Here is a 24,899-nt window from a genome sequence, read left to right on the forward strand (position 1 = left end):
CCCGTCTCCTCCGAGCTCCCCTCCGGATCATGGAGGAGCAAGCCATAGTCGTCGCCATCCACGACCCCGCCGTCTTCCGTCCGCTCCTGATGGAACTCATCGTGGAAGGCGAACTCGGCGATGTAGCTGGCCCGGGAGGCGATCCGACCAGCTTGCTCCTGCAAGAGCTGCTCCGAACCGGCCCGCTGGCCCATCAACGCGTCCAGCTGCAGGTCCGGATGCCTGGACAGCGCGAACCAGAGTGCCATCTCAGCACCGGCACAAGCGGCGGAGACGCGCCACTCGCCAAGCCGGACCGGCCCCATCTCCAACCAACGCGCCAGGCATGAGAAGCTGCTCGGTTGGACGGAGTCCGGCCATAGGGCCGCCGTCATCGCGGTGCCGGCCTAGGATAGCCGCCCCAACTGTGTTCCCAGAACCTGCAGGCGGGTCTCAACGGCGGCGATGATCTCCGGGAAGGTCCAGGCCACCCGCGGATCCGTCCCGGACCCAACGACGCCGGTCGGGTCACGCTGATAGCGGACGGCTTCCTCCGCCAGCCGCCGCGTCTCTGGAAAGGCCCCTGCCGCAAAGGAAGAAGCGAGTTAGAAGAAGAACAACAAGGAAGAAAGGCCGAATCCCGACCCGGCAAACGACAAGAAAAAAGCACTTACTGGAGAAGGACTCTTCCAGGTGCTGCGCCTCAAGCAACGTACCACGTCGCTCCCGCTCGATGGCGCGGTCGCGCTCCACGAGCGCCTTCTCCAGATCGGCCGCCTTGGCAAGGGCCGCCTTCAGCTCGGCATCCTTGTCTTCGGCCTCCTTCTCGGCCGCCTCGCGGCGACGGGCCTCGTCCTGACGGGCCCCCTCAGCCGTGGTGACTTGCCCCCGCAGGCGATCCACCTCGGCCTGGAGCCGGCCCTTGTCATCGGCCAGCTGGCCGCGCTGCTAGTCCGCCTCCACTAGGGCCTGCTGCGCCTCTGCCACCTTGGCGGCTTCCGCCTTAAGGAGCTCCACCTCGGCCTCGAGGCGGCTCTTGTGACCCGCCAGCTGCTCATGCAGCCGGTTGGCCTCGTCGAGAGACCGCCGAGCCGCGGCCGCCTCCGCCCTCGCCTGCGCCGCCTCGACGCCAAGACGGCCGGTGTCGGCAACGAGTCGGTCGTAGTGATGACCGGCCCAGAGCAGACGAGTCCGCCAGGACAGCACCTCGGCTGCGAAAAAGAAGGACTCAACAGAAGAAAAAAGCAAGACTTAAGGTTTGGCCCAACTGTTACACAGTTGGCCCGAATCTCGGGGGCTACACCCAGTGGGTGCGCTAGCGTGCCCCCACTAGAAAAGAGCACAAGGATACCTGCGGCGACGCGGAGCTCCTCCTCCTTGGCGGCAAGCCGCTCCACGAGCTCCCGGTGCTTGCCCAGGAGACGATTGTAGGCGGCGACCCGGAAGGCGTCGAGATGCTGAAGAGAGCAGAAATCAGAACAAGGCCAACACTCTAAAGATTCGACCCAACTACTACGTAGTTGGCCCGAACCTCGGGGGCTACACCCAGTGGGTGCACTGGCGCTCCCCCCACAAAGAAGAATATTGCAAGAAGACTTACCAGAACGGCGCGCTCCAGGTCGTGCGACCGCTCCACCTCGGCCTGGGCGAAGGCCTCGAGCCGTTCCGTCTGGCCTCGCAGGTGGCGACTGACGGCGTCCAGCGCCTCCTCGTCCTGGGTCTGAGGCCCGAAGACAACGGCGCTCCCGCTCCACACCGGCTGCGGCATGGCAGCTCGGCGCTCTCCCTGCCGGGGCACCGAGGCGTGCTCCTCGTTGGCCGCTCGCGACGCGGCCAACACCTCCTCCGGGACGCCCTGCATCGCCGTCCCTGACCCGGACGCCAGGACGCCCCGCGTCGCCGTCTCCGGCCTAGCTGCCGGGGTGACCTCCGACACCGCCGCCCGCGGTGCCTCCTCAAAAACCGGTGGCACCTCCGACGCCGCCGCCCTCAGCGTCTCTTCCAAAACGACGCCGCCTCCACCACCATCAGTCCCCGCTCGCTCGGCCACATCGGCCCGCGGCGGGGTGTCAGCCTCCACCTCCACGACCCAGTGGGTGTTGCCGGGCCTGGCGCTCGCAGAATCCGCCTTGCTTAAGGGGGAAACTGCGAAGGCCCACTCATCCGAAGACGGCGGACCTTCACACCTTCGGGGACTACTGTCGGGGGGATGGACCCCGGGCAGGCAACGGAACCCGGATCCTCTTCAAAAAACAACGGGGCTGGCACCGCCCCTCAATACCGGCGCGCGCTTGGCCGGGTCGCTCGACCCGGCCAAGCCCCCAAGCTGGCCAGACTAGCCGAACCGGCAAGACACGTCGACTCGGCCCCAACAACTGGCGCAAGACAGCCGAACCCGGCACGGCCAAAGCCTCCTCACCAAGCCAGCGCCACCCATGGCGTGCTACGCAATCCAGGCGCGAGTCAACTCTCGTCCCATCCAGGCCGTATGACGGGGACGAGACTTCAATCAATGATGACCGAGGCAACAGTGCCCCGCCCATGCCTCTGGTCAGCAGGAACGTGGCGACAGTGCCCCGCCCATGCCTCTGTTCAGCAGGAACGTGGCAACAGTGCCCCTCACCTACCCGCTGACCAGGGCCGGCATGGCAACAGTGCCCCCACCCTCACCGCTGACGACAGCAAGCGGCAACCTGACGGAGAGCACTGTACGCGACTCGACTCGGCCACGCCCGGACGATCGACAAGACGGCGCATAGTCCCCCTAGGCTTGCGGGGCCCGCACCTAGGGGAACCCGGCGAACCACAAGCCCTCAGCGGGGCCCAGCCCGGGTCCCCGGACACCGACAACACGGACCCACCGACTTATAACATTACCATTGTACCCCCGAGGGGTTGGACTATAAAACCCCCGGGAGCCCACGATCATTCGGGAGGCGAAGCAGGAGGACTAGCCACAAAACAACAACACCGGAGAGAAGGAGCAGCCCAAGCCTTGGCCAGCTTCCTTCCTCCTTCATACAGCTCCAGGAGCAACATTGTACTATCGATCATCCAACTACACTCGGTAGGACTAGGGGTATTATTTCTCCGGATAGCCCCGAACTTGGGTATGTCCGGCGTCCCGCGCCCGCTCATGTCAACCTCGCCTCTGGAGCCCACCAGCGCCCTCGAGCCTCCTCCTCTCTTTAGCCATCCCTTGGCATCTGCCGTGCGCCCACCATGACAACTTGGCTTGTATATTCCAATGATGGGCTTCCTCAAAATGCCCTAGGTCTTCGTGAGCAAGCAAGTTGGATGCACACCCACTTAGTTTCTTTTGTTGAGTTTCATACACTTATAGCTCTAGTGCATCCGTTGCATGGCAATCCCTACTCACTCACATTGATATCTATTGATGGGCATCGCCATAGCCCATTGATATGCCTAGTTGATGTGAGACTATCTTCTCCTTTTTGTCTTCTCCACAACCACCATTCTATTCCACTCATAGTGCTATGTCCATGGCTCACGCTCATGTATTGCATGAAAATTGAAAAAGTTTGAGAACATCAAAAGTATGAAACAATTGCTTGGCTTGTCATCGGGGTTGTGCATGATTTAAATACTTTGTGTGGTTTAAAGTGCGTTATATCGACTAGCGGGGGGGGGGTGAATAGGCGATTTTTATGAATTCTTCACTGAGGAATTTGCGGGTGAGGAAATTCCTTAGTGAAGAACTACTTGCAGCGGAATAAGTACTCAAAAGTAGACATAGCAGAACACAAGCATGGTCGTCATGATGAAATGAAGACAAGCACAGAGTACAGAAAGAGTAAACACTGGATGAAGACAAACAGACTGAAGAAATTGAACTAAGGAAATTGAGATAGTCTTCAGTCAAAGTCCTCAAACAGATATGAACAAGCACACAACAAAATTATGAGGAAATGAAAGAGTTGAGGAAATGGAACCAGTAAGCTTGGTGAAGACAATGATTTGGTAGACCAATTCCAACTGCTGTCTCGGTTGTACGTCTGGTTGGAGCGGCTATGTATTTAAACCTGAGGACACACAGTCCTCACCGTATTCTCCTTGAGCTAAGGTCACACAGATCTCACCCAATCACTCATGGTAAGTCTTCAAGTGACTTCCAAACCTTCACAAACTCGGTCACTCGGCGATCCACAATTCCTCTTGGATGCTCTAGACCATGACGCCTAACTGTCTGGAAGAAGCACAGTCTTCAAAGGTAACAAGCGTCGGATCCACGCAGGATCAATCTCTTCAGTGATGCTCAATCACTTTGGGTTTGTAGGTGTTTGGGTTTGGGTTTTCCTCACTCGATGATTTTCTCTCAAAGTCCTCGGAGGATGGGATGCTCTCAAATGACAAGTGTCAGTTTCTCTCGGAGCAGCCAACCAGCTAGTGGTTGTAGGGGGCGGCTATTTATAGCCTAGGGAGCAGCCCAACATGATAAGACAAGAATGCCCTTCAATGATATGACCGTTAGGTGGGTAGATATTTTGGGACAGCTGGCACAAGGCACAACAACGGTTGGAAATTTGAGTATCAAATTCCTCAGGGTTATCATGATCCTCACTATGTAGGCAATCCACACTGGCGAATTCCTAACTCCTCAGTCAGAAAAAATTCCTCAGAGACCAGAAGAACTTCGTCTCTGTCACTAAATAATATTACTGAACTGTATGAGATTTCCAATGGCTTCACTCGAAGGGATTGGTAGGTGTAGGATTTTGAGTTGAGCATCACATGGAAATTTTTCCTTAGTATTTCCTCGACCCCCTTTAACAGTACAGTGTTTCCTATGACTCAAGAAAGAGAAAAAGAAACTACGAAAACAAAATTCTTCACGCTTCATGTTCCTCGAATGAATACCAAGTCTTCAAGGTCACACCAATTTCTTCACTTTCAAAGTCCTCAGAAAGTCTTTAGAAATCCAATGTCTTCGGTCGAAGACTTCATTTTTAGGGGTCGACTTTCTCTGTAAATATCAAACTCCTCACAGACTTATAGTCCTGTGTACACTCACAAACGCATCAGTCCCTTAACCTATAAGTCTTCAATACACCAAAATCACTAAGGGGCACTAGATGCACTTACAATCTCCCCCTTTTTGGTGATTGATGACAATATAGGTTAAGTTTTCAACGGGGATAAACATATGAGGTGTAAATACTGATATAGAGGAATTTGATTGCAAGATATAGAAGAACTCCCCCTGAAGATGTGCATAGTGAGGAATTTTCTTTTGAAGCAATGCACACTTGAAGAATAGAATCATGGAGATCTCCCCCTATATCTTGTAATTCATACACGCATTTGACATAATATGAAGAATTTGAAATGCATGATGAAATATGGTGACTGAAGTAATTCAACATACGTGTATTAACATTAACGAGGAATAAGCATGCAGAAAAACACAACAGAAGTATCAGACCACCTTAGAGTTTAAGTTTACAACTCGATCCAGCAAAGTCATCAGAAGAACGAGAGTTGTAACTTAGCAGAAAAAAAGCCCATATAGATAGACCCGCTTGAAGACTAACTCAAATTTCTCCCCCTTTGTCATCGAATGACCAAAAGGATCGAAAATGAGGACTAACGCCCCTAAAGAATATCAAGTTGATGAAGGAGCGCCAGCGATGTTGGGGTCGTTTGTTGATGTTGGGCCTGCCGCAGTGTCATCCAAGTCTTCATACTCATCGGTGTCGCGTGATGAAGAATACGAACTGGCCACCAAAGAAGGAACCTTGACCTTCTTGTATTTCTTTGGTGGAGGAGCAGACCAGTCAAAATCTTCCTTGAGACCCATGTTCTTCAGATCTTCTTTGCTATAGATGTGAGACAGAACAACCCAGGTATGGTTGAAGGCCTCATGGAGGTAGTAATGGTTTTTCTTCACTGCATTGTGGGTAGCAGTCATGTTGTGAAGAATTGAACCAAACTGACGCTTGACCCATTTGTGATTTTGATCAACCTTCTGGTGAAGACTGAGGAAAAGCTCACGATCAGTCATCACCCTGGGAGCTATGCCTTGAGGATTTAGTTTGGTTGCGTTGGTGGCAGAGTCCTGAGTGGCAGAGTCATCATTGGTGGAGTAAGATGCAGCTTGGTGAAATTGACCATCCAATGGACGAATGCCTTCATCAATAACAGCAACGGCCTTGCCCTTGTCATCAGCTGAGGAAAATGTCCGTTTGAGGACTTCAATCGGGGGCAAGTAGCTACAGTGATTCAGAGTATCAGCTTTATAGTTGAGTGAAGACCTTGTTCTGATGAATCTCATAATCCACGGTGCATAATGCTTCAACTCAAATGGTGACATTGCGACATTTGCCCGAGTCCTCATGAAGAAATCATGGAAGTTGACGGGAACGCCATGTATGATATTGAAAAGCAGATTCTTCATGATACCAACGACTTCTTCTTCATTCGAGTCGTGGCCTTTGATAGGACTCAATGTATTCGTCAAAATGCGATAGACTGTTCTGGGCACATAGAGCAATTCCTTCACGAGGAATTTTGTTCTTGGGGCCTGACCTGGCTTCAATGGCTTCATAAGCACTTGCATATAGTGATCTGTAAGCTCAGGCTCACTATAGACGCAACGAGCAGCTTCATGGGGAGGACTGAGAGGCAAAGCACGAAGCAATTCAGTAGCTGGTGCCTTATAGTGAGTATTTTAAGACATCCAGTCCAGCACCCAGGAGTTCACATCTTCAGAGTCTCCGGTGATGTGCAATGTTGCATAAAATTGAAGAATGAGTTCTTCATTCCAATCACAAATATCAGTGCAGAAATTTAATAGTCCAATGTCGTGAAGAACACTGAGGACTAGCACGAAGCACGACAGAGATTCCATATCCACGTGAGGAATGTGCTCATGATCGAAGACTTTGTCTTTGTTAAACAGCACCGAGGAATAGAAATTTGCCTGACTGGCAGTCCAGAAACGCCTCTTCCTAATGCGAGCAGAGTCATAGGGGTTGTAATCTATGAAGAATACATGCTCGCCGAAGAAATCATCAGTCTTGAATTTTTGCTTCCTCGAGAATGGATCCTTTGGCTTGGGTTGAGGAGTGTCAGTTAGTTACATCACAACCTCAGGAATCGCAATCTCAGGTTCTTCAGGCTGAGGAATTTCTGGTTCCTCTTCAGTGGCAGTCTGTGTCTTCAATGATTCAGCAGCAGCAGTTTCTTCACCACTAGTGGCTGGAATTTCTTCATGAACAGATGAAGTGGGGTGAGTTTCTTCAGATCCCAATTGAACAGTATGTGCTGGGGACTGAGGGATTTGCTGCAATGGCGTGAACAGAGGAGAGTTGGGATGCTGACTTCCCAAAAGTCATCATTCATCAATGGAGTAGTACTCCTAATGTCCACATCAGAATTGTGTTCATCCAATTCCTCAACGCCGGCCTCTTCAGCAGTGAACTGAGGCATGGGCGAGGAGACAATTGGAGTTGAAGGGAATGCGTCCGCTTCAATTTCTTCATCCATCTGCTCTGAGGAAGTAGCAGAGGGAATGTCTTCATCGGATTCACTTGGAATCACATAATCTTCATCAAAAGGAACAAGGTCCTTTGATGGCATGGTTGAGATAGGAACAACATCAATTGGGTTGTCAAATGAGCTAGTCAATGGCTTCATCTTCTTCGGGGCTGAAGAATCTGATGAAGTTGATGCCTTCCTTTTCTTCACAGCTGCACGCTCTGCATCCTTGGTCTTCTTCAGATCTGATGCAGATGGAAGGATCTGAGTTGGGGTAAGCGCAGGAGGAGCAGAGGAATTTGGTTGAATTTCTTCAGGCACAACTGATGCAGTTGTCCTGACTTCTTCAATTTCTCCAGGCGCACCACTAGTGGATGCCCTGGCAATTTCTTCAGCGGCTGGAATGCAGTCATCAGCCCTGGAACTCACATTTTCTTCAGCAGCCTGATTTTCATCAGCGGTGCTGGCGTGCTCTTCTGTTGGTTGAGCAGATGCTTCGGCTTGAGGAATTTCTAGTTGCGATGGAGCTGCAACCTTTGAAGTGAATTTCTCAGTCAGTTTTACAAACCTGACCTTGGCTCCTTGCCAATCAGCATAGTAAGCGTTGAAATCATCGCTGAGGACTTTGATTTCAGACTGGATCTTCACTAGTTCTTCAGTTGTCATAGAGACAACGTTTTTCTTCAGGAAACGCTCCTTCCTGTACTGGGCTTTCTTTAGCTGCCTTGCCTTCTCAAACTTCCATTTTTCTTCAGCAATGAAAGCTGACAACATATGACTTTGACCAAGAGAGAGATTCAGTTCTGGCAAGGGAGTGTTTGGATCTTTGTGCCACAGATCAATGTAATCCAGGATCTTCTTCGGATCCAGCAAAAGAGGCACATCACTACCCTTGGCACTAGCGGCCCGGTGCTGCCTGTCCCTGATGATTTCGGCTAGTTCTTCATCATCAGCCTCATCATCATCAGAGGGCACTTGGAAGACAACCTGCTTCTTGTGAGGGCTTGGTCGAGGACCTCGTCCAATAGCAGACTTTTTCTTCAGCAGAGAGGGGCCAGCTGAGGAACTTGGAGCAGCTGAGGAACTTGCAGAGGCTCCTGAGGCAATAGATATGCCTGCTGTCCTTTGGCACGTGGCGAGATGCATAGGTGCTGAGGATTTGGTTGGAGCAGCCAAAGACTTTGTCGGAGGAGCTGAGGACTTTGGAGGAGCAGGAGCAGTTTGAGGAGTTGGCCGTGAGGGCTTTGAGGAATCTGGCCGTGAGGGCATTGCTGAGGAACTTGGCCGTGAGGGCATTGAAGTTGAAGCACTTGGCTTATAAGCAGGCTTCTTTGCCATGGCCTTCTTCGGCTTGACAGCAGAGGCCTCAGCAGTGGCAGCAGCAGCAGCAGAGACTTCATTGAATTTCCTCAATGCTTCTCTTGCTTGTCTGGCCAACTTGGCCTCGCTTGGCCCATTCATCAGGATATTCCTCACCGCGCTTGAGGCTGGTGGGATCCGCTTCTTGGCCAGGTGCCAATGGAGGTCTTGGGCATGGAGGATTTAGAGCGAATTTCTTCATGTATTTGGGAGTAACATACCTGTACTCCCTCCACTCTCTAGCCCATCTCCTTTCTATCCTCTGTATGCGCACCTTGCGCTGATTTTTGTCCTCTTTTCCAAACTTGGACTCATCAGGAGTGCAGTAATCCTTATATATGTCATCAGGGATTTCAAACGCAGTATTGATCTCAGGCCTCTTTCCTCCTTTTGTGGCTTCTTTCCATCAGCCATTTTCTTCAGATGAGGTATTTGAACAATGGAATTCTTTGAAGATGTATGCAACTTTTCTTCGAGACATGAGTACCTGTGAACAGAGTATAGTTGCAAGGAATTTGGAGAGGTCATATGCGTTCTCAGAAGGTTTTGTAAAACAGAACAAGTTTGAGGAATTTGACCAGATGAGTCTTGAAGAATTTCACTAAGCGGTCTTTGTCTTAGGTTCCAGAGTTGTGTAGATTGAGAATCCACACAATTGAGGAATCTTGAAGAAAAATGTAGCTTAGAGAAATGAATCAAGAACATATGACATGTGAGGTGTTTAGAGTGTGAAGATTTGAAGAAAAACACCTTTGAAGATTTTGTAGAAATCATTTGAATCAAAGAGGGCAGTAAAAGTAACTTTTAATTACCATGGACGAAGAACACGACGAACTGGGAAGTGTAGATGTGAAGTTCGTCAGCTCAGATCTTCCATGCTCTAACTCGGCTGAGGAAGACAGCTACGGCGGCAGCGGAGGGAAGAAATCCGCAGCCGGCGCGAGTACGACGGCGACAAGGTCGAGGAAGTGAAGCTCTTCCTCACCGGCGATGATGAAGTAGCGGCGGCGCTAGGGTTTGAGAAGCTCGAGCTGGAGTGAGGTCGAGCGGAGTAAAGGAGAAGTGAGGAAGGGAAGGGGTATTTATAGCCATGGTGAAAAAACTGTTCGCCCGAAGAAATTGGACGAACGTGCCCCTGACCCTTCTCATTCGCTTGACATGTGTCACCCACGTACTAAGAAGTAGAGATCGTGTGAGATCGTGGGTGAATAGGGAAGTGTTTTCGTGGGATGCGGAATGGTTTGAGCGGCAAAACCGAAAATTTGGATAAGATAAGTTAAAAGTTCCGTTCGCAAATTCTTCAGCTGACAAGGACACAGTAAAGATTTTGAACGAGTTTCAAATAGAACGCACATGAAGAATTTGTGAATAGATTGGGTTGAGTTTAGCATAGAGGGGGAAGGGTCCGATCACATTCACTTAGCAGAAAAAGCAACTTGAAGAAATAGCAATAAGTGAATGTTGTAGAGGACATAAACTCATATATATACAGCTAATGAAGAAAGTCGATGGAAAAGGTGAAGACAATGCAAAGTTGAAGAATATGAACAACTGAGGAATTTCAGAAACTGAGGAAAAACTCAGATTGAAGATTTTCAACTTTTGGTGGTGGCGTGACCCACCGTATAAGAATAATGATTTCAGACACCGCGTACAATTGTCGTAGGGCTCTGAGAATCAAATTCTTCGTTAATTTCTTCACACTTAGAGTGTTATTCTTCATTGATTGAAGAAAAACTTTTCTTCATGTGTTGCACATCTAAGTCATCAATTTGTGCGTAAGTGTTAGGATGAGTGTCCTTTACAAAGAACATCCGAAGATTCTAAGATATTTAGCTCACACCGCAACTTGCTAAATCTCTTCTCATCCAAGGGCTTTGTGAAGATATCGGCTAGCTATTCTTCAGTCTTCACATGCTCAATAGAAATGTCGGCCTTCAACACATGATCACGAAGAAAATGATGACGAATCTGAATGTGCTTTGTCTTCGAGTGCTGAACTGGGTTGTGAGCAATCTTGATGGCACTCTCATTGTCACAAAGGAGAGGCACATTCTTCACGTTGACGCCGTAGTCCTTGAGAGTTTGCTTCATCCACAGCAATTGAGCACAGCAAGAACTAGCAGCAATGTACTCAGCTTCAGCAGTAGACAGTGATACGCAGTTCTGTTTCTTCGAGGACCAACATACCAAATATCGTCCGAGGAAATGACATGTACCAGATTTTGACTTGCGGTCCACACGATCACCAGCATAGTCAGAGTCAGAATATCCAATGAGATCAAAAGCCAAGCCCTTGGGGTACCATAATCCAAGTGTTGGTGTGTGGGCTAGATATCAAAGAATATGCTTCATAGCCTTATGGTGTGATTCCTTCGGTGTAGCTTGAAATCGGGCACACATGCAAACACTAAGAATAATATCTGGCCTAGATGCACATAAATACAATAAAGAGCCAATCATGGAGCGATATACCTTTTGATCGAAGTCAATACCATTTTCATCAGTGCACAGATGGCCATTTGTGGGCATAGGAATTTTGACCCCTTTGCAATCTTGCATGCCGAATTTCCTCAGTACATCCTTGAGGTATTTCTCTTGATATATGAATATGCCATTGCGCTGTTGACGAATTTGAAGACCTAAGAAGAATTTCAATTCTCCCATCATAGCCATTTCATATTCCTCTCTCATCATATAACCAAATTCGTCAGTGCAGCCAAAGATAATATCATCAACATATATTTGGCACACAAATAATTCACCATCATACGACTTAGTGAAAAGAGTAGGATCAAGTGAACCGGGTTTGAAGCCTTTCTTCATGAGGAATTCCTTCAAAGTATCATACCACGCCCGAGGGGCCTGTTTGAGGCCATAGAGGGCCTTATTGAGTCTGAAGACTTTGTCAGGATGCTTTGGATCTTGAAAACCTGGGGTTGGGCAACATATACTTCTTCCTCAAGCTTACCATTGAGGAATGCACTTTTCACATCCATTTGATATAAAGTGATATCATGATGGTTAGCATAAGCAAGTAATATACGAATAGCCTCAAGTCTAGCAACAGGTGCAAAAGTTTCATCGAAATAAATTCCTTCAACATGTGTGTAGCCTTGAGCTACAAGCCGTGCCTTATTCCTCACCACAAGGCCTGAAAGTGCGTTATATCGACTAGAGGGGGTGAATAGGCGATTTTTATAAATTTTTCACTGAGGAATTTGTGGGTGAGGAAATTCCTTAGCGAAGAACTACTTGCAGCGGAATAAGTAATCAAAAGTATGCATAGCAGAGCACAAGCATAGTCATCATGATGAAATGAAAACAAGCACAAAGTACAGAAAGCGTAAACACATGATAACAAAGGATGAAGACAAACAAACTGAGGAAATTGAACTGAGGAAATTGAGAAAGTCTTCAGTCAAAGTCTTCAAACACAGATATGAACAATTGCAAAACACAGGAATGAGGAAATGAAAGAGTTGAGGAAATAGAACCAGTTGGCTTGGTGAAGATAATGATTTGGTAGACCAGTTCCAACTGCTGTCTCAGTTGTACATCTGGTTGGAGCGGCTAGGTATTTAAACCTGAGGACACACAGTCCTCACCGTATTCTCCTTGAACTAAGGTCACACAGACCTCGTCCAATCACTCGTGGTAAGTCTTTAGGTGACTTCCGAACCTTCACAAACTCGGTCACTCGGCGATCCACAATTTCCTCTTGGATGCTCTAGACCATGACGCCTAATCGTCTGGAAGACGCACAGTCTTCAAAGGTAACAAGCGTCGGATCCACGCAGGATCAATCTCTTCAGTGATGCTCAATCACTTTGGGTTTGTAGGTATTTGGGTTTGGGGTTTTTCCTCACTTGATGATTTTCGCTCAAAGTCCTCGGAGGATGGGATGCTCTCAAATGACAAGTGTCAGTTTCTGTCGGAGCAGCCAACTAGCTAGTGGTTGTAGGGGGCGGCTATTTATAGCCTAGGGAGCAGCCCGCATGATAAGACATAAATGCCCTTCAATGATATGACCGTTAGGTGGGTAGATATTTTGGGACAGCTGGCGCATAGCACAGCAACGGTCGGAAATTTGAGGTTCAAATTCCTCAGGGCTATCATGTTCCTCACTGTGTAGGCAATCCGCACTGGCGAATTCCTAACTCCTCAGTCAGAACGAATACCTTAGAGACCAGAAGAACTTCGTCTTTGTTACTGAAGAATATGACTGAACTGTATGAGATTTCCAATGGCTTCACTTGAAGGGATTGGTAGGTGTAGGATTTTGAGTTGAGCATCACATGGAAATTTTTCCTTAGTATTTCCTCGACCCCCTTTAACAGTACGATGTTTCCTATGACTCAAGAAAGAGAAAATGAAACTATGAAAACAAAAGTCTCCATGCTTCATGTTCCTCAAATGAATACCAAGTCTTCAAGGTCACACCAATTTCTTCACTTTCAAAGTCTTCAGAAAGTCTTCAGAAATCCAAAGTCTTTGGTCGAAGAACTTCATTTTTAGGGGTCGACTTTCTTTGTAAATATCAAACTCCTCATAGACTTATAGACCTGTGTACACTCATAAACACATTAGTCCCTTAACCTATAAGTCTTCAATACACCAAAATCACCAAGGGGCACTAGATGCACTTAAAAGGCATTTTCATCTTGCTTGTTGCGGTAGATCCACTTTGTGCCAATGATATTGTGCTTGCGAGGATCTGGACGTTTGACCAGTTCCCAGACGTTGTTGAGCTCGAACTGATGTAATTCTTCTTGCATAGCTTGAATCCACTCAGGTTCCAAAAATGCTTCATCTACCTTAGCAGGCTCTGTGATAGACACGAAAGCAAAGTGCCCACAAAATTTAGATAAATGTGAAGCTCTTGAGCGTGTGAGAGGACCTGGTGCTTCAATGTCATCGATGATCTTCTCAATCTGCACTTCTTTTGCAACGCGAGGATGAGCTGGTTGTCGTCGAGGAATTTGGTCAGCATCTTCTTCAGGACCATTTTCCTCAGCACCATTTTCTTCAGGTGCATCAGCTCGACGTTCTTGATGTTCTGGAATGAATCCTTCAGCAGATTCTTCGGTCGGAATGACATCCTCAGTAGCCTTGAACTTGATAGTTTCTTCTAGTGCTGGTTCATCTATCACAGAAGGTAGGTGCTCTCTTTGCGAGCCATTAGTTTCATCGAACCGCACATCTATAGTTTCAACAACCTTGTGAAGAACGTTGTTGAAGACTCTGTAGGTGTGCGAGTCCTTTCCGTAACCAAGCATAAAACCTTCATGTGCTTTCGGTGCAAATTTTGAGTTGTGATGAGGATCTCTAATCTAGCATTTAGCACCGAAGACTTTGAAATAACTCACATTGGGTTTCTTGTCAGTGAGGAGTTCGTAGGTAGTCTTCTTGAAGAATTTGTGAAGATAAACTTTGTTGATGATGTGGCACGCAGTATCAATTGCATCAATCCAAAAACGACAAGGCGTTTTGTATTCATCAAGCATAGTGCGAGCCATCTCAGCAAGAGTTCTGTTCTTGCGCTCCACGACGCCATTCTGCTGAGGAGTATAAGGAGCAGATAACTCATGAGTAATACCAAGTTCATCAAGATAGTCATCAAGACCAGAATTCTTGAACTCAGTTCCATTGTCACTTCTGATGTGCTTGATCTTCACACCAATGTTGGTTGAAGCCCTCGAGGAAAATCGTTTGAAGACTTCCTGCACTTCATGTTTGTAAGTAACAATGTGTACCCATGTGTAACGAGAATAATCATCAACAATAACAAAGCCATATTGAGATGCTTCATTTGAAACTGCAGAATAATTATTAGGACCAAAAAGATCCATGTGAAGCAATTCAAATGGTCGAGTAGTGGTCATGATAGTCTTCGCTGGATGCTTGGCCTTGGTCATCTTTCCAGCTTCACAGGCTCCGCATAAGTGATCCTTGAGGAATTTGACATTCTCAATGCCAATGACATGCTTCTTCTTCGCAAGCGTGTGCAAATTCCTCATGCCTGCATGACCAAGTCGTCGATGCCGTAGCCAGCCTTCTGAAGCTTTTGCAAGTAGGCGTACGGTTGGTTGTGGACCTGTAGAGAAATCAACAATATACAAGTCTCCTCTCCTAAAGCCTTCGAAGACTTTGGAATTGTCAACTTCCATGATCACAACACAATGATACTTGCCAAAGACAACAACCATATCAAGATCACAAAGCATTGAGACAAACATGAGGTTGTATCCTAAGGACTCGACAAGCATGACTTTGTCCATGTGTCGATCCTTTGAGATCGCAACCTTACCTAGACCCAATACCTGACTTTTGCCTTTGTCAGCGAAGATGATATGCTTCAGATGCGATGGAGATAAGGGGGCATCAATCAATAGATTCTTGTCACCAGTCATGTGATTTGTACATCCACTATTGAGGACCCACTCATTGGCTTTGGGTTGATCATCCTGCAGATGAATTAGTGCAACTTACGAACTTCATATACTTCATCAGTGAAGAATATGACATCAATTCATCAGATCAATTTCATCAAGCAACAGAACGGATAAAGCAGTATGAGGACGTGAGAAATGAAACTTAATTTCTTCATTATTAGCCTACGTCCTTTCAGGCAATCTCAGGTCTCTAGCAAATTCTTCAGATGTTTACGCACGTCTGTAGACCTGACCCTGCAGAAGAGATTAGTTCTTTTTCTTCACCACCCACATCTGAAGGGGTGGCAAAGAGTTCATCACTCTACGAGCTCCATACGAGAAAGGTGGCATGGAAGCTAATCCATTTCATTTCACATAAGAGGAGTTAGGATAAGCATATGAATAAGCAGAGAAATTCTTCGAGGACTTATGAACATAATGGTTAGAAGAATAATGCTCATATTCATAGCCCTTCGCTCTTCCCTGAGAAACATAGTTGTTAGCACGATGATAATCATATGAGGACTTTGATCCTTTTGAGGAATATGATCCACGTGAGGAATTTGGTCCGTATGAGGACTTGGATCCATATGAAGAGTTTGGTCCATATGAAGATTTTGTTCTGGGGTTCCTATTCTTCACAGGTGGGGTCGTGAGGACATTCACCTGAAGACTTTCAAGGCACTTTTTGTGAACCCAGATTTTCTTCATAGGGGAACCGTTCCTGCAGTTAGTACCAACATATCTAGCAAATACTTCACCATTCTGATTTTTGAACAGTTTATAGTTGGAGTCAAATGACTCATTAGAAGAATGAGGAGAATCACATGTAAAGCCAGATAGATTAGATGGATCTACTGGAGGTCCCTTTGTAGCAACCCATGAGGTTTTGGGGTACTGCTCAGGCTTCCAATATGTACCATCAGCATTGAGTTTCCTCTCAAAGGCAATACCCTCTTTCCTAGGGTTCCTGTTGAGGATCTGCTTTTTAAGTGCATCACACAGAGTCTGATGCCCTTTGAGGCTTTTGTACATGCCTGTCATGTACAATTCCTTCAGCCCTGCATCATCAGTGATACTAGCAATGTCCTTAGATGAGGAATTAGTGATAGCAGAGACAGTTGAAGAATTTGTAGCATTAGAAGCATTTGAACATTCAGGTGAAGAATTAGCAGATTCACGTTCAATGCATTTCAAACATGGAGGAACAAATTCTTCTTGAGCAGCGCTGATTTGTTGAGCAAGTAATGAATCACGCTCCTTCTGAAGATCTTCATAACTCACTCTTAGCTTTTCAAGATCTTGCTTTCTTTGAAGAAATTCATAAGAAAGCTTCTCATGATCAGATAAGAGAGTGTTATGATGACCTTGAAGGGTGTCAATTTTAGTGCGATCCATTTCTTCACTCAACATATCATCACTCTTATTTAGCATGTATTGAACTTTTTCCAAAGCTCCTTGTTGTTTAGTGGCAAGGGAAGCAAGTTCGACATAGCTGGGTCCAAATTCATCACCAGATTCATCATCACTGGATTCAAATAGATAGCATTCAGTTACCTTTGCATCTTTTGCCATAAGGCATGGTGCAGAAGATGATGATTCTGGTTCGAATGACATCGCTTTGAGAGATTCCTTGAAGTCCTCAAACCAAGGATCATGATGGGTTCGATGACCTTCATAGACCTCAGAGAGACGGTCCCAGATAAGCTTCGCATGATCGAGATGCATGATATTCCTGAACTGATTTTGAGACAGACAGGAGCAGATGACGTCCTTCGCCGTGAGGTTGAGAAGAGTGTACTTGCGAATGTCATCAGCTTCCGCCATCTTGCATAGATCGGTCAGACCAATCTCAGTGGCGGTCCACAGCTCGCTGTTCATCGCCATGAGGCGCTTCTTCATCATGGCCTTCCACTTGGGATACTCGTACCTGTCAAAGATGGGGCATGACACAGTCTTCATTCCTGTGGTCGACATAACTAAAACTCCAGGCGGTTAAACCAAAATCACACAGAACAAGGGAGTAGCTTGCTCTGATACCAATTTAAAGTGCATTATATCGACTAGAGGGGGGTGAATAGGCAATTTTTATGAATTCTTCACTGAGGAATTTGTGGGTGAGGAAATTCCTTAGTGAAGAACTACTTGCAGCGGAATAAGTACTCAAAAGTAAACATAGCAGAACACAAGCATGGTCGTCATGATGAAATGAAGACAAGCACAGAGTACAGAAAGCGTAAACACATGATAACAAGGGATGAAGACAAACAGACTGAAGAAATTGAACTGAGGAAATTGAGAAAGTCTTCATTCAAAGTCTTCAAATAGATATGAACAAGCACACAACACAGTTATGAGGAAATGAAAGAGTTGAGGAAATGGAACCAGTAAGCTTGGTGAAGACAATGATTTGGTAGACCAGTTCCAACTGCTGTCTCAGTTGTACGTCTGGTTGGAGCGGCTAGGTATTTAAACCCGAGGACACACAGTCCTCACCATATTCTCCTTGAGCTAAGGTTACACAGACCTCGCCCAATCACTCGTGGTAAGTCTTCAGGTGACTTCCAAACCTTCACAAACTCGGTCACTCGGCGATCCACAATTCCTTTTAGATGCTCTAGACCATGACGCCTAACTGTCTGGAAGAAGCACAGTCTTCAAAGGTAACAAGCATCGGATCCACGCAGGATCAATCTCTTCAGTGATGCTCAATCACTTTGGGTTTGTAGGTGTTTGGGTTTGGGTTTTCCTCACTCGATGATTTTCGCTCAAAGTCCTCGGAGGATGGGATGCTCTCAAATGACAAGTGTTAGTTTCTGTCGGAGCAGCCAACCAGCTAGTGGTTGTAGGGGCGGCTATTTATAGGCTAGGGAGCAGCCCGACATGATAAGACATAAATGCCCTTCAATGATATGACCATTAGGTGGGTAGATATTTTGGGACAGCTGGCACAAGGCACAGCAACGGTCGGAAATTTGAGTATCAAATTCCTCAGGGCTATCATGATCCTCACTGTGTAGGCAATCCGCACTGGCGAATTCCTAACTCCTCAGTCAGAACAAATTCCTCAGAGACCAGAAGAACTTCGTCTTTGTCACTGAAGAATATGACTGAACTGTATGAGATTTCCAATGGCTTCACTCGAAGGGATTGGTAGGTGTAGGATTTTGAGTTGATCATCACATGGAAATTTTTCCTTAGTATTTCCTCGACCCCCTTTAACAGTACGGTGTTTCCTATGACTCAAGAAAGAGAAAAAGAAACTATGAAAGCAAAAGTCTTCACGCTTCATGTTCCTCGAATGAATACCAAGTCTTCAAGGTCACACCAATTTCTTCACTTTCAAAGTCTTCAGAAAGTCTTCAGAAATCCAAAGTCTTTGGTCGAAGAACTTCATTTTTTAGGGGTCGTCTTTCTCTGTAAATATGAAACTCCTCATAGACTTATAGTCCTGTGTACACTCACAAACGCATCAGTCCCTTAACCTATAAGTCTTCAATACACCAAAATCACTAAGAGGCACTAGATGCACTTACAGTGGTGAAGATAGAGCATAGCCAGACTATATGATTTTGTAGGGATAACTTTCTTTGGCCATGTTATTTTGAGAAGACATGATTGCTTTGTTAGTATGTTTGAAGTATTATTATTTTCATGTCAATATTAAACTTTTATTTTGAATCTTTCGGATCTGAACATTCATGCCACAATAAAGAGAAATACATTGAAGAATATGCTAAGTAGCATTCCACATCAAAAATTCTGTTTTTATCATTTACCTACTCGAGGACGAGTAGGAATTAAGCTTGGGCATGCTTGATACGTCTCCAACGTATCTATAATTTTTGATTGCTCCATGATATTATATATTCTGTTTTGGATGTTTAATGGGCTTATTTGTACACTTTTATATTATTTTTGGCACTAACCTATTAACCCAAGGCCCAGAGCAAATTGCTGTTTTTTTACCTATTTCAGTGTTTCATAGAAAAGGAATATCAAACGGAGTCCAAACGGAATGAAACCTTCGGGAGAGTTATTTTTGGAACAAACGTGATACAGAGGACTTGGAGTGGACGTCAATATATCAACAAGGAGGCCACGAGGCAGGGGGCGCGCCTACCCCCTGGGCGCGCCCTCCACCCTCGTGGGCCCCTCGTGGCTCCACCGACCTACTTCTTCCTCCTATATATACCTATGTACCCCGAAACCATCCAGGAGCACCACAAAAACCTAATTCCACCGCCGCAACCTTCTGTACCCATGAGATCCCATCTTGAGGCCTTTTTCGCGCTCTGCCGGAGGGGGCATCAATCACGGAGGGCTTCTACATCAACACCATAGCCTCTTCGATGATGTGTGAGTAGTTTACCACAGACCTTCGGGTCCATAGTTATTAGCTAGATGGCTTCTTCTCTCTCTTTGGATCTCAATACAAAGTTCTCCTCCATCTTCTTGGAGATCTATTCGATGTAACTCTTTTTGCGGTGTGTTTGTCGAGATCTGATGAATTGTGGGTTTATGATCAAGATTATCTATGAACAATATTTGAATCTTCTCTGAATTCTTTTATGTATGATTGGTTATCTTTGCAAGTCTCTTCGAATTATCAGTTTGGTTTGGCCTACTAGATTGAACTTTCTTGCAATGGGAGAAGTTCTTAGCTTTGGGTTCAATCATGCGGTGCTCGATCCCAGTGACAGTAGGGGAAACGACACGTATTGTATTGTTGCCATCAAGGATAAAAAGATGGGGTTTATATCATATTGCTTGAGTTTATCCCTCTACATCATGTCATCTTACCTAATGCGTTACTCTGTTCTTATGAACTTAATACTCTAGATGCATGCTGGATAGCGGTCGATGTGTGGAGTAATATTAGTAGATGCAGGCAGGATTCGGTCTACTTGTCACGGACGTGATGCCTATATACATGATCATGCCTAGATATTCTCATAATTATGCACTTTTCTATTAATTGCTCGACAGTAATTTGTTCACCCACCGTAATACTTATGCTATCTTGAGAGAAGCCACTAGTGAAACCTATGGCCCCCGGGTCTATTTTCCATCATATAAGTTTCCAATCTATCTTCACCTTGCAATATTAACTTTCAATCTTTATCATAAAAAATACCAAAAATATTATCTTATCATCTCTATCAGATCTCACTTTTGCAAGTGGCCGTGAAGGGATTGACAACCCCTTTTTCGCGTTGGTTGCAAGGTTCTCATTTGTTTGTGTAGGTACGAGGGACTTGCGTGTGGCCTCCTACTGGATTGATACCTTGGTTCTCAAAAACTGACGGAAATACTTACGCTACTTTGGTGCATCACCATTTCCTCTTCAAGGGAAAACCAACGCATGCTCAAGAGGTAGCACAGCACAGCCAGACACGGGAGGTAGCTGCAGGTGGCACGACCGACGCTTGTTTGGGCAGCTGGAGCCAGAAGACTAGAGGTTGAAGAAGCACTACGACCGTTGGATGGACATCGTACGGTCACTGGAGCTAGAATCGTTCATATTGAGTAAGTTGACAAAGCCCTTCGTCCCCGTCATCTTAGTAGGCCCACAAGTCAGCCTCCCACTATGTTGGGTCCCAGCTAGCAGGGGGTATTCATTTTTTTGTGCGTAATAACGAGTAACTTCCTTGCGTGCGAAGATATAGCTGATGGGTCCGACCTGTCAGCGGGGGAATGTTTTTTCGACAAATACAGAGGCCCTTCCGGTGGGTCCCAGCTGTTAGGTAGAGGAATCATTATTTTGCGCGTAATAAGGAGGCATTTCCTTGCGTGCGGCCGTGGACCCAGCTGTCAACCTCTCCACGTACAGTCCACTTCCGATGCATGTCGTTCGTTGACCATGTTGACCACGCCGCGCCGAGAGCACCGGGGTGGTGGACGACGGCGAGGCCTAGGAAAGGAACGACATGGAGCCAGGGAAAACTCGGCAGTTGTTTCCCACGCGCTGGGGAGTGCGAGGGTTTACCGGTTCGTCTACCGTCGCCGAAGAATAACAGTAGGTGTGGGTGAGTAGAGGGATGGCTAGGCCGACGATGGGAGAACAATGGGGCGGTGAGGCCTGCGCGGCAGCATAGCCGGCCGCAGGAGGAGGGAGCAGGCAGTCCCACCGGCGCTTGTTTGAGCGGCTGGAGCAGGACGGCCGTTGGATGGACATCCAACAGTCACTACTCTCGTGTGTTGACTAAGTTGACACGGCGTTGCGTGAGCGTCAACCTTATTTTTTAGGAAACCATACGCGTCAAACTGTAGTAGGCGCACAAGTCAGCCTCAAATTTGTGGAAAACAGCATACATCCCATCTGCCATTATTTCTAATAATTTATAGCCCATTTGCCAATTCTTAAGAATTTTTTTGGAGCCCATCTTCTTTTTGTTAGCATTACACCCCATATTGTTGCCACGGTTAAAAATTATACGAAATTTTGCATATTTTGGTGCGGTCAACTGTTTTTAATCCCAAAATATCGAGTCACATTCAAACTATTTTGAAAAATAATTTATATAAATATAAAATCCAAATAATTGTCCAGGCATAAAAATCAATGGAATTTAAAATCTTGTAATTAAAAAAATTAAACTAATTCTCGGTTTGATGTGTTTAAAAAATGTATATCCCATTTCTGGGCAAACCGAATGAAAATCTCTCCTCGTCTTGAAAGATTTGCAGCCCAGCAGGGCTGATAAAGCAAGTAGGCCTTGTTTGGGTATTTCTTTTAAAAAAATAGAACTGGGCTAGCCATTTTCAGCAAGAAAAAACACAACTGGGCTCATGATGTGGTAAACATAAATAAAACCCTGGCTAGATGGGCCACAGCCCCCGCACAGCCCCGTTGTTACCCTGATCCGTCGCTAAAACTAGTATAAGTAACAACTGCTTGTTCCTAAAAGAAAGTAAATAAGAACTGCGTGACCTGCTGGGTCCTGGTGTCAGCCGCTCGTTGTGTAATTCTCTCGTTTATTGACTACATTGACAATGGCGTGAGCCCCAGATGTCCAACCATTAGGAGGAACCATTTTTGGGGGCTTGTAATAACGAAGCACTTTGCTTGCGTACTGCCATGACGCTGGTGGGTCCCTACTGTCATCCTCTCCACGTGCAGTCATATCCTTGTTCCTCTTGGTTGTTGACGGCGTTGACAACGCAAGAGGGCGGCGCACCGCGCACGGCGAGCTAACCAAGGCCGAGGACGACGGCGAGGCCTCGGACAAAACGAACATGAGCCATGGAAGATGCGCCAATCCAGTCGCAGGCGGAGGGGAGTACGAGGGTTGACTGGTTCGAGTGCGGGTGCGTGTTGGGGCTGACGTCGGCGGAGAATAATAGGACGTGTGGGGGAATAAAGGGAGGGACTGGCCAACTTGGAGGTACGGTAGGGCAGCGGAGGCGCAGCCAGCCATGGGAGGCGGGAGTAGGCGGAGCCGACGGGGTGGTTTGATTTGGGCGGCTGGAGGAAGAATACCAGAGATAGAAGATACACGACAGACATTGGATGTCAATCCAACGGCTGGTAGGCAGAAATGTTTGTTGACTAGCTAGTAAGTCGACACCACCTTGGATAGGCTATTTCCTCATGGGTCCCAAATGTCAGAATCCTAATCTGTCATGGTCATGCAGCCTTTCCTATGAAAATTTATAGCCCATTTGGTGTGCTAGTTCGAAATAAGTTTGTGGGTGCTGGTGGGGGCTAATCACTTGGCTTCTGTAATGCACAGTGAGCTCAAGCAGCCGGCGAGAGTGATGTTATTTCCCTTGGTTGGGATTTGTTTCAATATTGTACTCTAAATTAAACGAATGGCAAGCCATTTGCCTTGTTTCAAAGAAAATATGACAGTCACAACCGAGTTGAAAAGGGCAAGAACATCTAACTCCAGCTTACAAACTGTACAAAAGCATGAGGGTTAATTGTTCATCAGGTTTAGACGAAACCCAGGTTGAAAAGGGCAACAACATCTAACTCCAGCACTGTTTTTGGCAGTCACAGTCAAATAGATCGGTCAGGTCCATAGAATGAACATCCTGGATTATGACCACAATATGTTGTAAATAGAAGCCCGACATGTTCAGAAGCTCTTTTGCCCACCTGAAACTCCTTTTTTTGCTCTTCGACATACCCATCCGTCAAAACCATGCTGCTGATACACTTAAGCCTGATGGACAATAGTAACCTCGCATTCAGCAGGAAGAATGTGACAAATCTAGTGTTTGCATGGTTGGCTACATATCGTTCTAGCGTTATTGTCTTCAATCGAATGTCATGAGACATGAGAAAATCCTGGTGCTTACGAATCCACCGATTGGTTATAACTTTCTTACCCCATCCTGTTGCCTAAATTGACATGAAGATTGAAAACAGTTAAGGTCTAAAAAAAGAGAGTGGAAAGAGCAACAGCTGAACGGTTAATTCTAGTATACTATATGCGGGCTTCCAATGTGCGTGAAATTATCACCTTTATATACAACTTCTCCAGACATGGAAAGCATTGCAGCAAGCCAATAATCTTGTTCAGATCAAAATTGTTCATTTGGATATATAAGATCTTGATAGAATCCAGCACCATTGATAGGCTATCCATGGAGAAACTCTTCATTGAGCATAGAACATAATATTAGTACAAAATGTGTACTCTGAGATGATATATAACTTATGCGCAGAAATTTAAAATGCAGTTTATGGTTACAAGTGTAGATGATAATATAAAGTACCTGAAGAACTGTGGAGCCAAACACCATCTTGAAATGAGCACAGAAATCATGTATTACACGCAAGGTCTCCAGTTTAGGCGCAGAGAGGACGGTTATTTGCGACGATGAATAACTAGAATCAAGGATCAACCTTTGAAGTGAAGGGGCATCTTAGATGATGAGCTGCCTTCCGTCAAAAGAAATTCCAATTCTTACAAGGTTAGGCGACTTTATTTGGAGACAACCGATTCTAACTGTGAAAACAAGCATCAAGCACTCCAGGGCAGGGCAACTGGAATGGATAATGTTGTGCAATGAGGCCTCCGATATACGAACCTGCAGAAGTGAAAGTTTCTTGAGAAATGGGAGTCGAAGGTTTAGTACCAGATTGTCTGGTAGGTCGCACAGCGCAAAGGTGGCAGTGTTGAGAGAGGAGGAAAACCGCGAGATGGACATCGGTTCTGAGGGCACAGGTAGATGGCGTTCGATATCTGGTAGGTGATTTCCAAGGGAATAGTAGAACTCAAGCAGCTGTAGTTCTATGAATTCAAGGGATTTCAGCCAGGCGTCCACTGTGCAGGGCATGGTATGCTTGCTCAGGTAGCATGACGGGATGCAGAGGCTTTGAACGGAGCCCTGGTGGGAGGAGATGATCGCTCTGGGGATTTCAAAATCATTGAAGAGAGATAGCTGATGACAGTCAAGATTAAGGGGCACGACGCGCCATAGAGGGTGCCACCGAATTGAGAGGACTTGGGTGCGGCAGCAATCCTTGGTGGGGAGAAGCGAGATGATCTCCCCAAGGACGGCGTCTGGGAGATCGCTGACGCGGTCCACCCGAGATTCTACGGGTTCCTGGGATCCGGTGGGGGCGGGGTCGCCACTTCTCCCCGCGCTGCCGGGTGCGGGATCTACAACAGGCGT

The sequence above is a fragment of the Triticum aestivum genome, chromosome 3D (assembly GCF_018294505.1).
Source record: "Triticum aestivum cultivar Chinese Spring chromosome 3D, IWGSC CS RefSeq v2.1, whole genome shotgun sequence".
NCBI lineage: Eukaryota > Viridiplantae > Streptophyta > Magnoliopsida > Poales > Poaceae > Triticum > Triticum aestivum.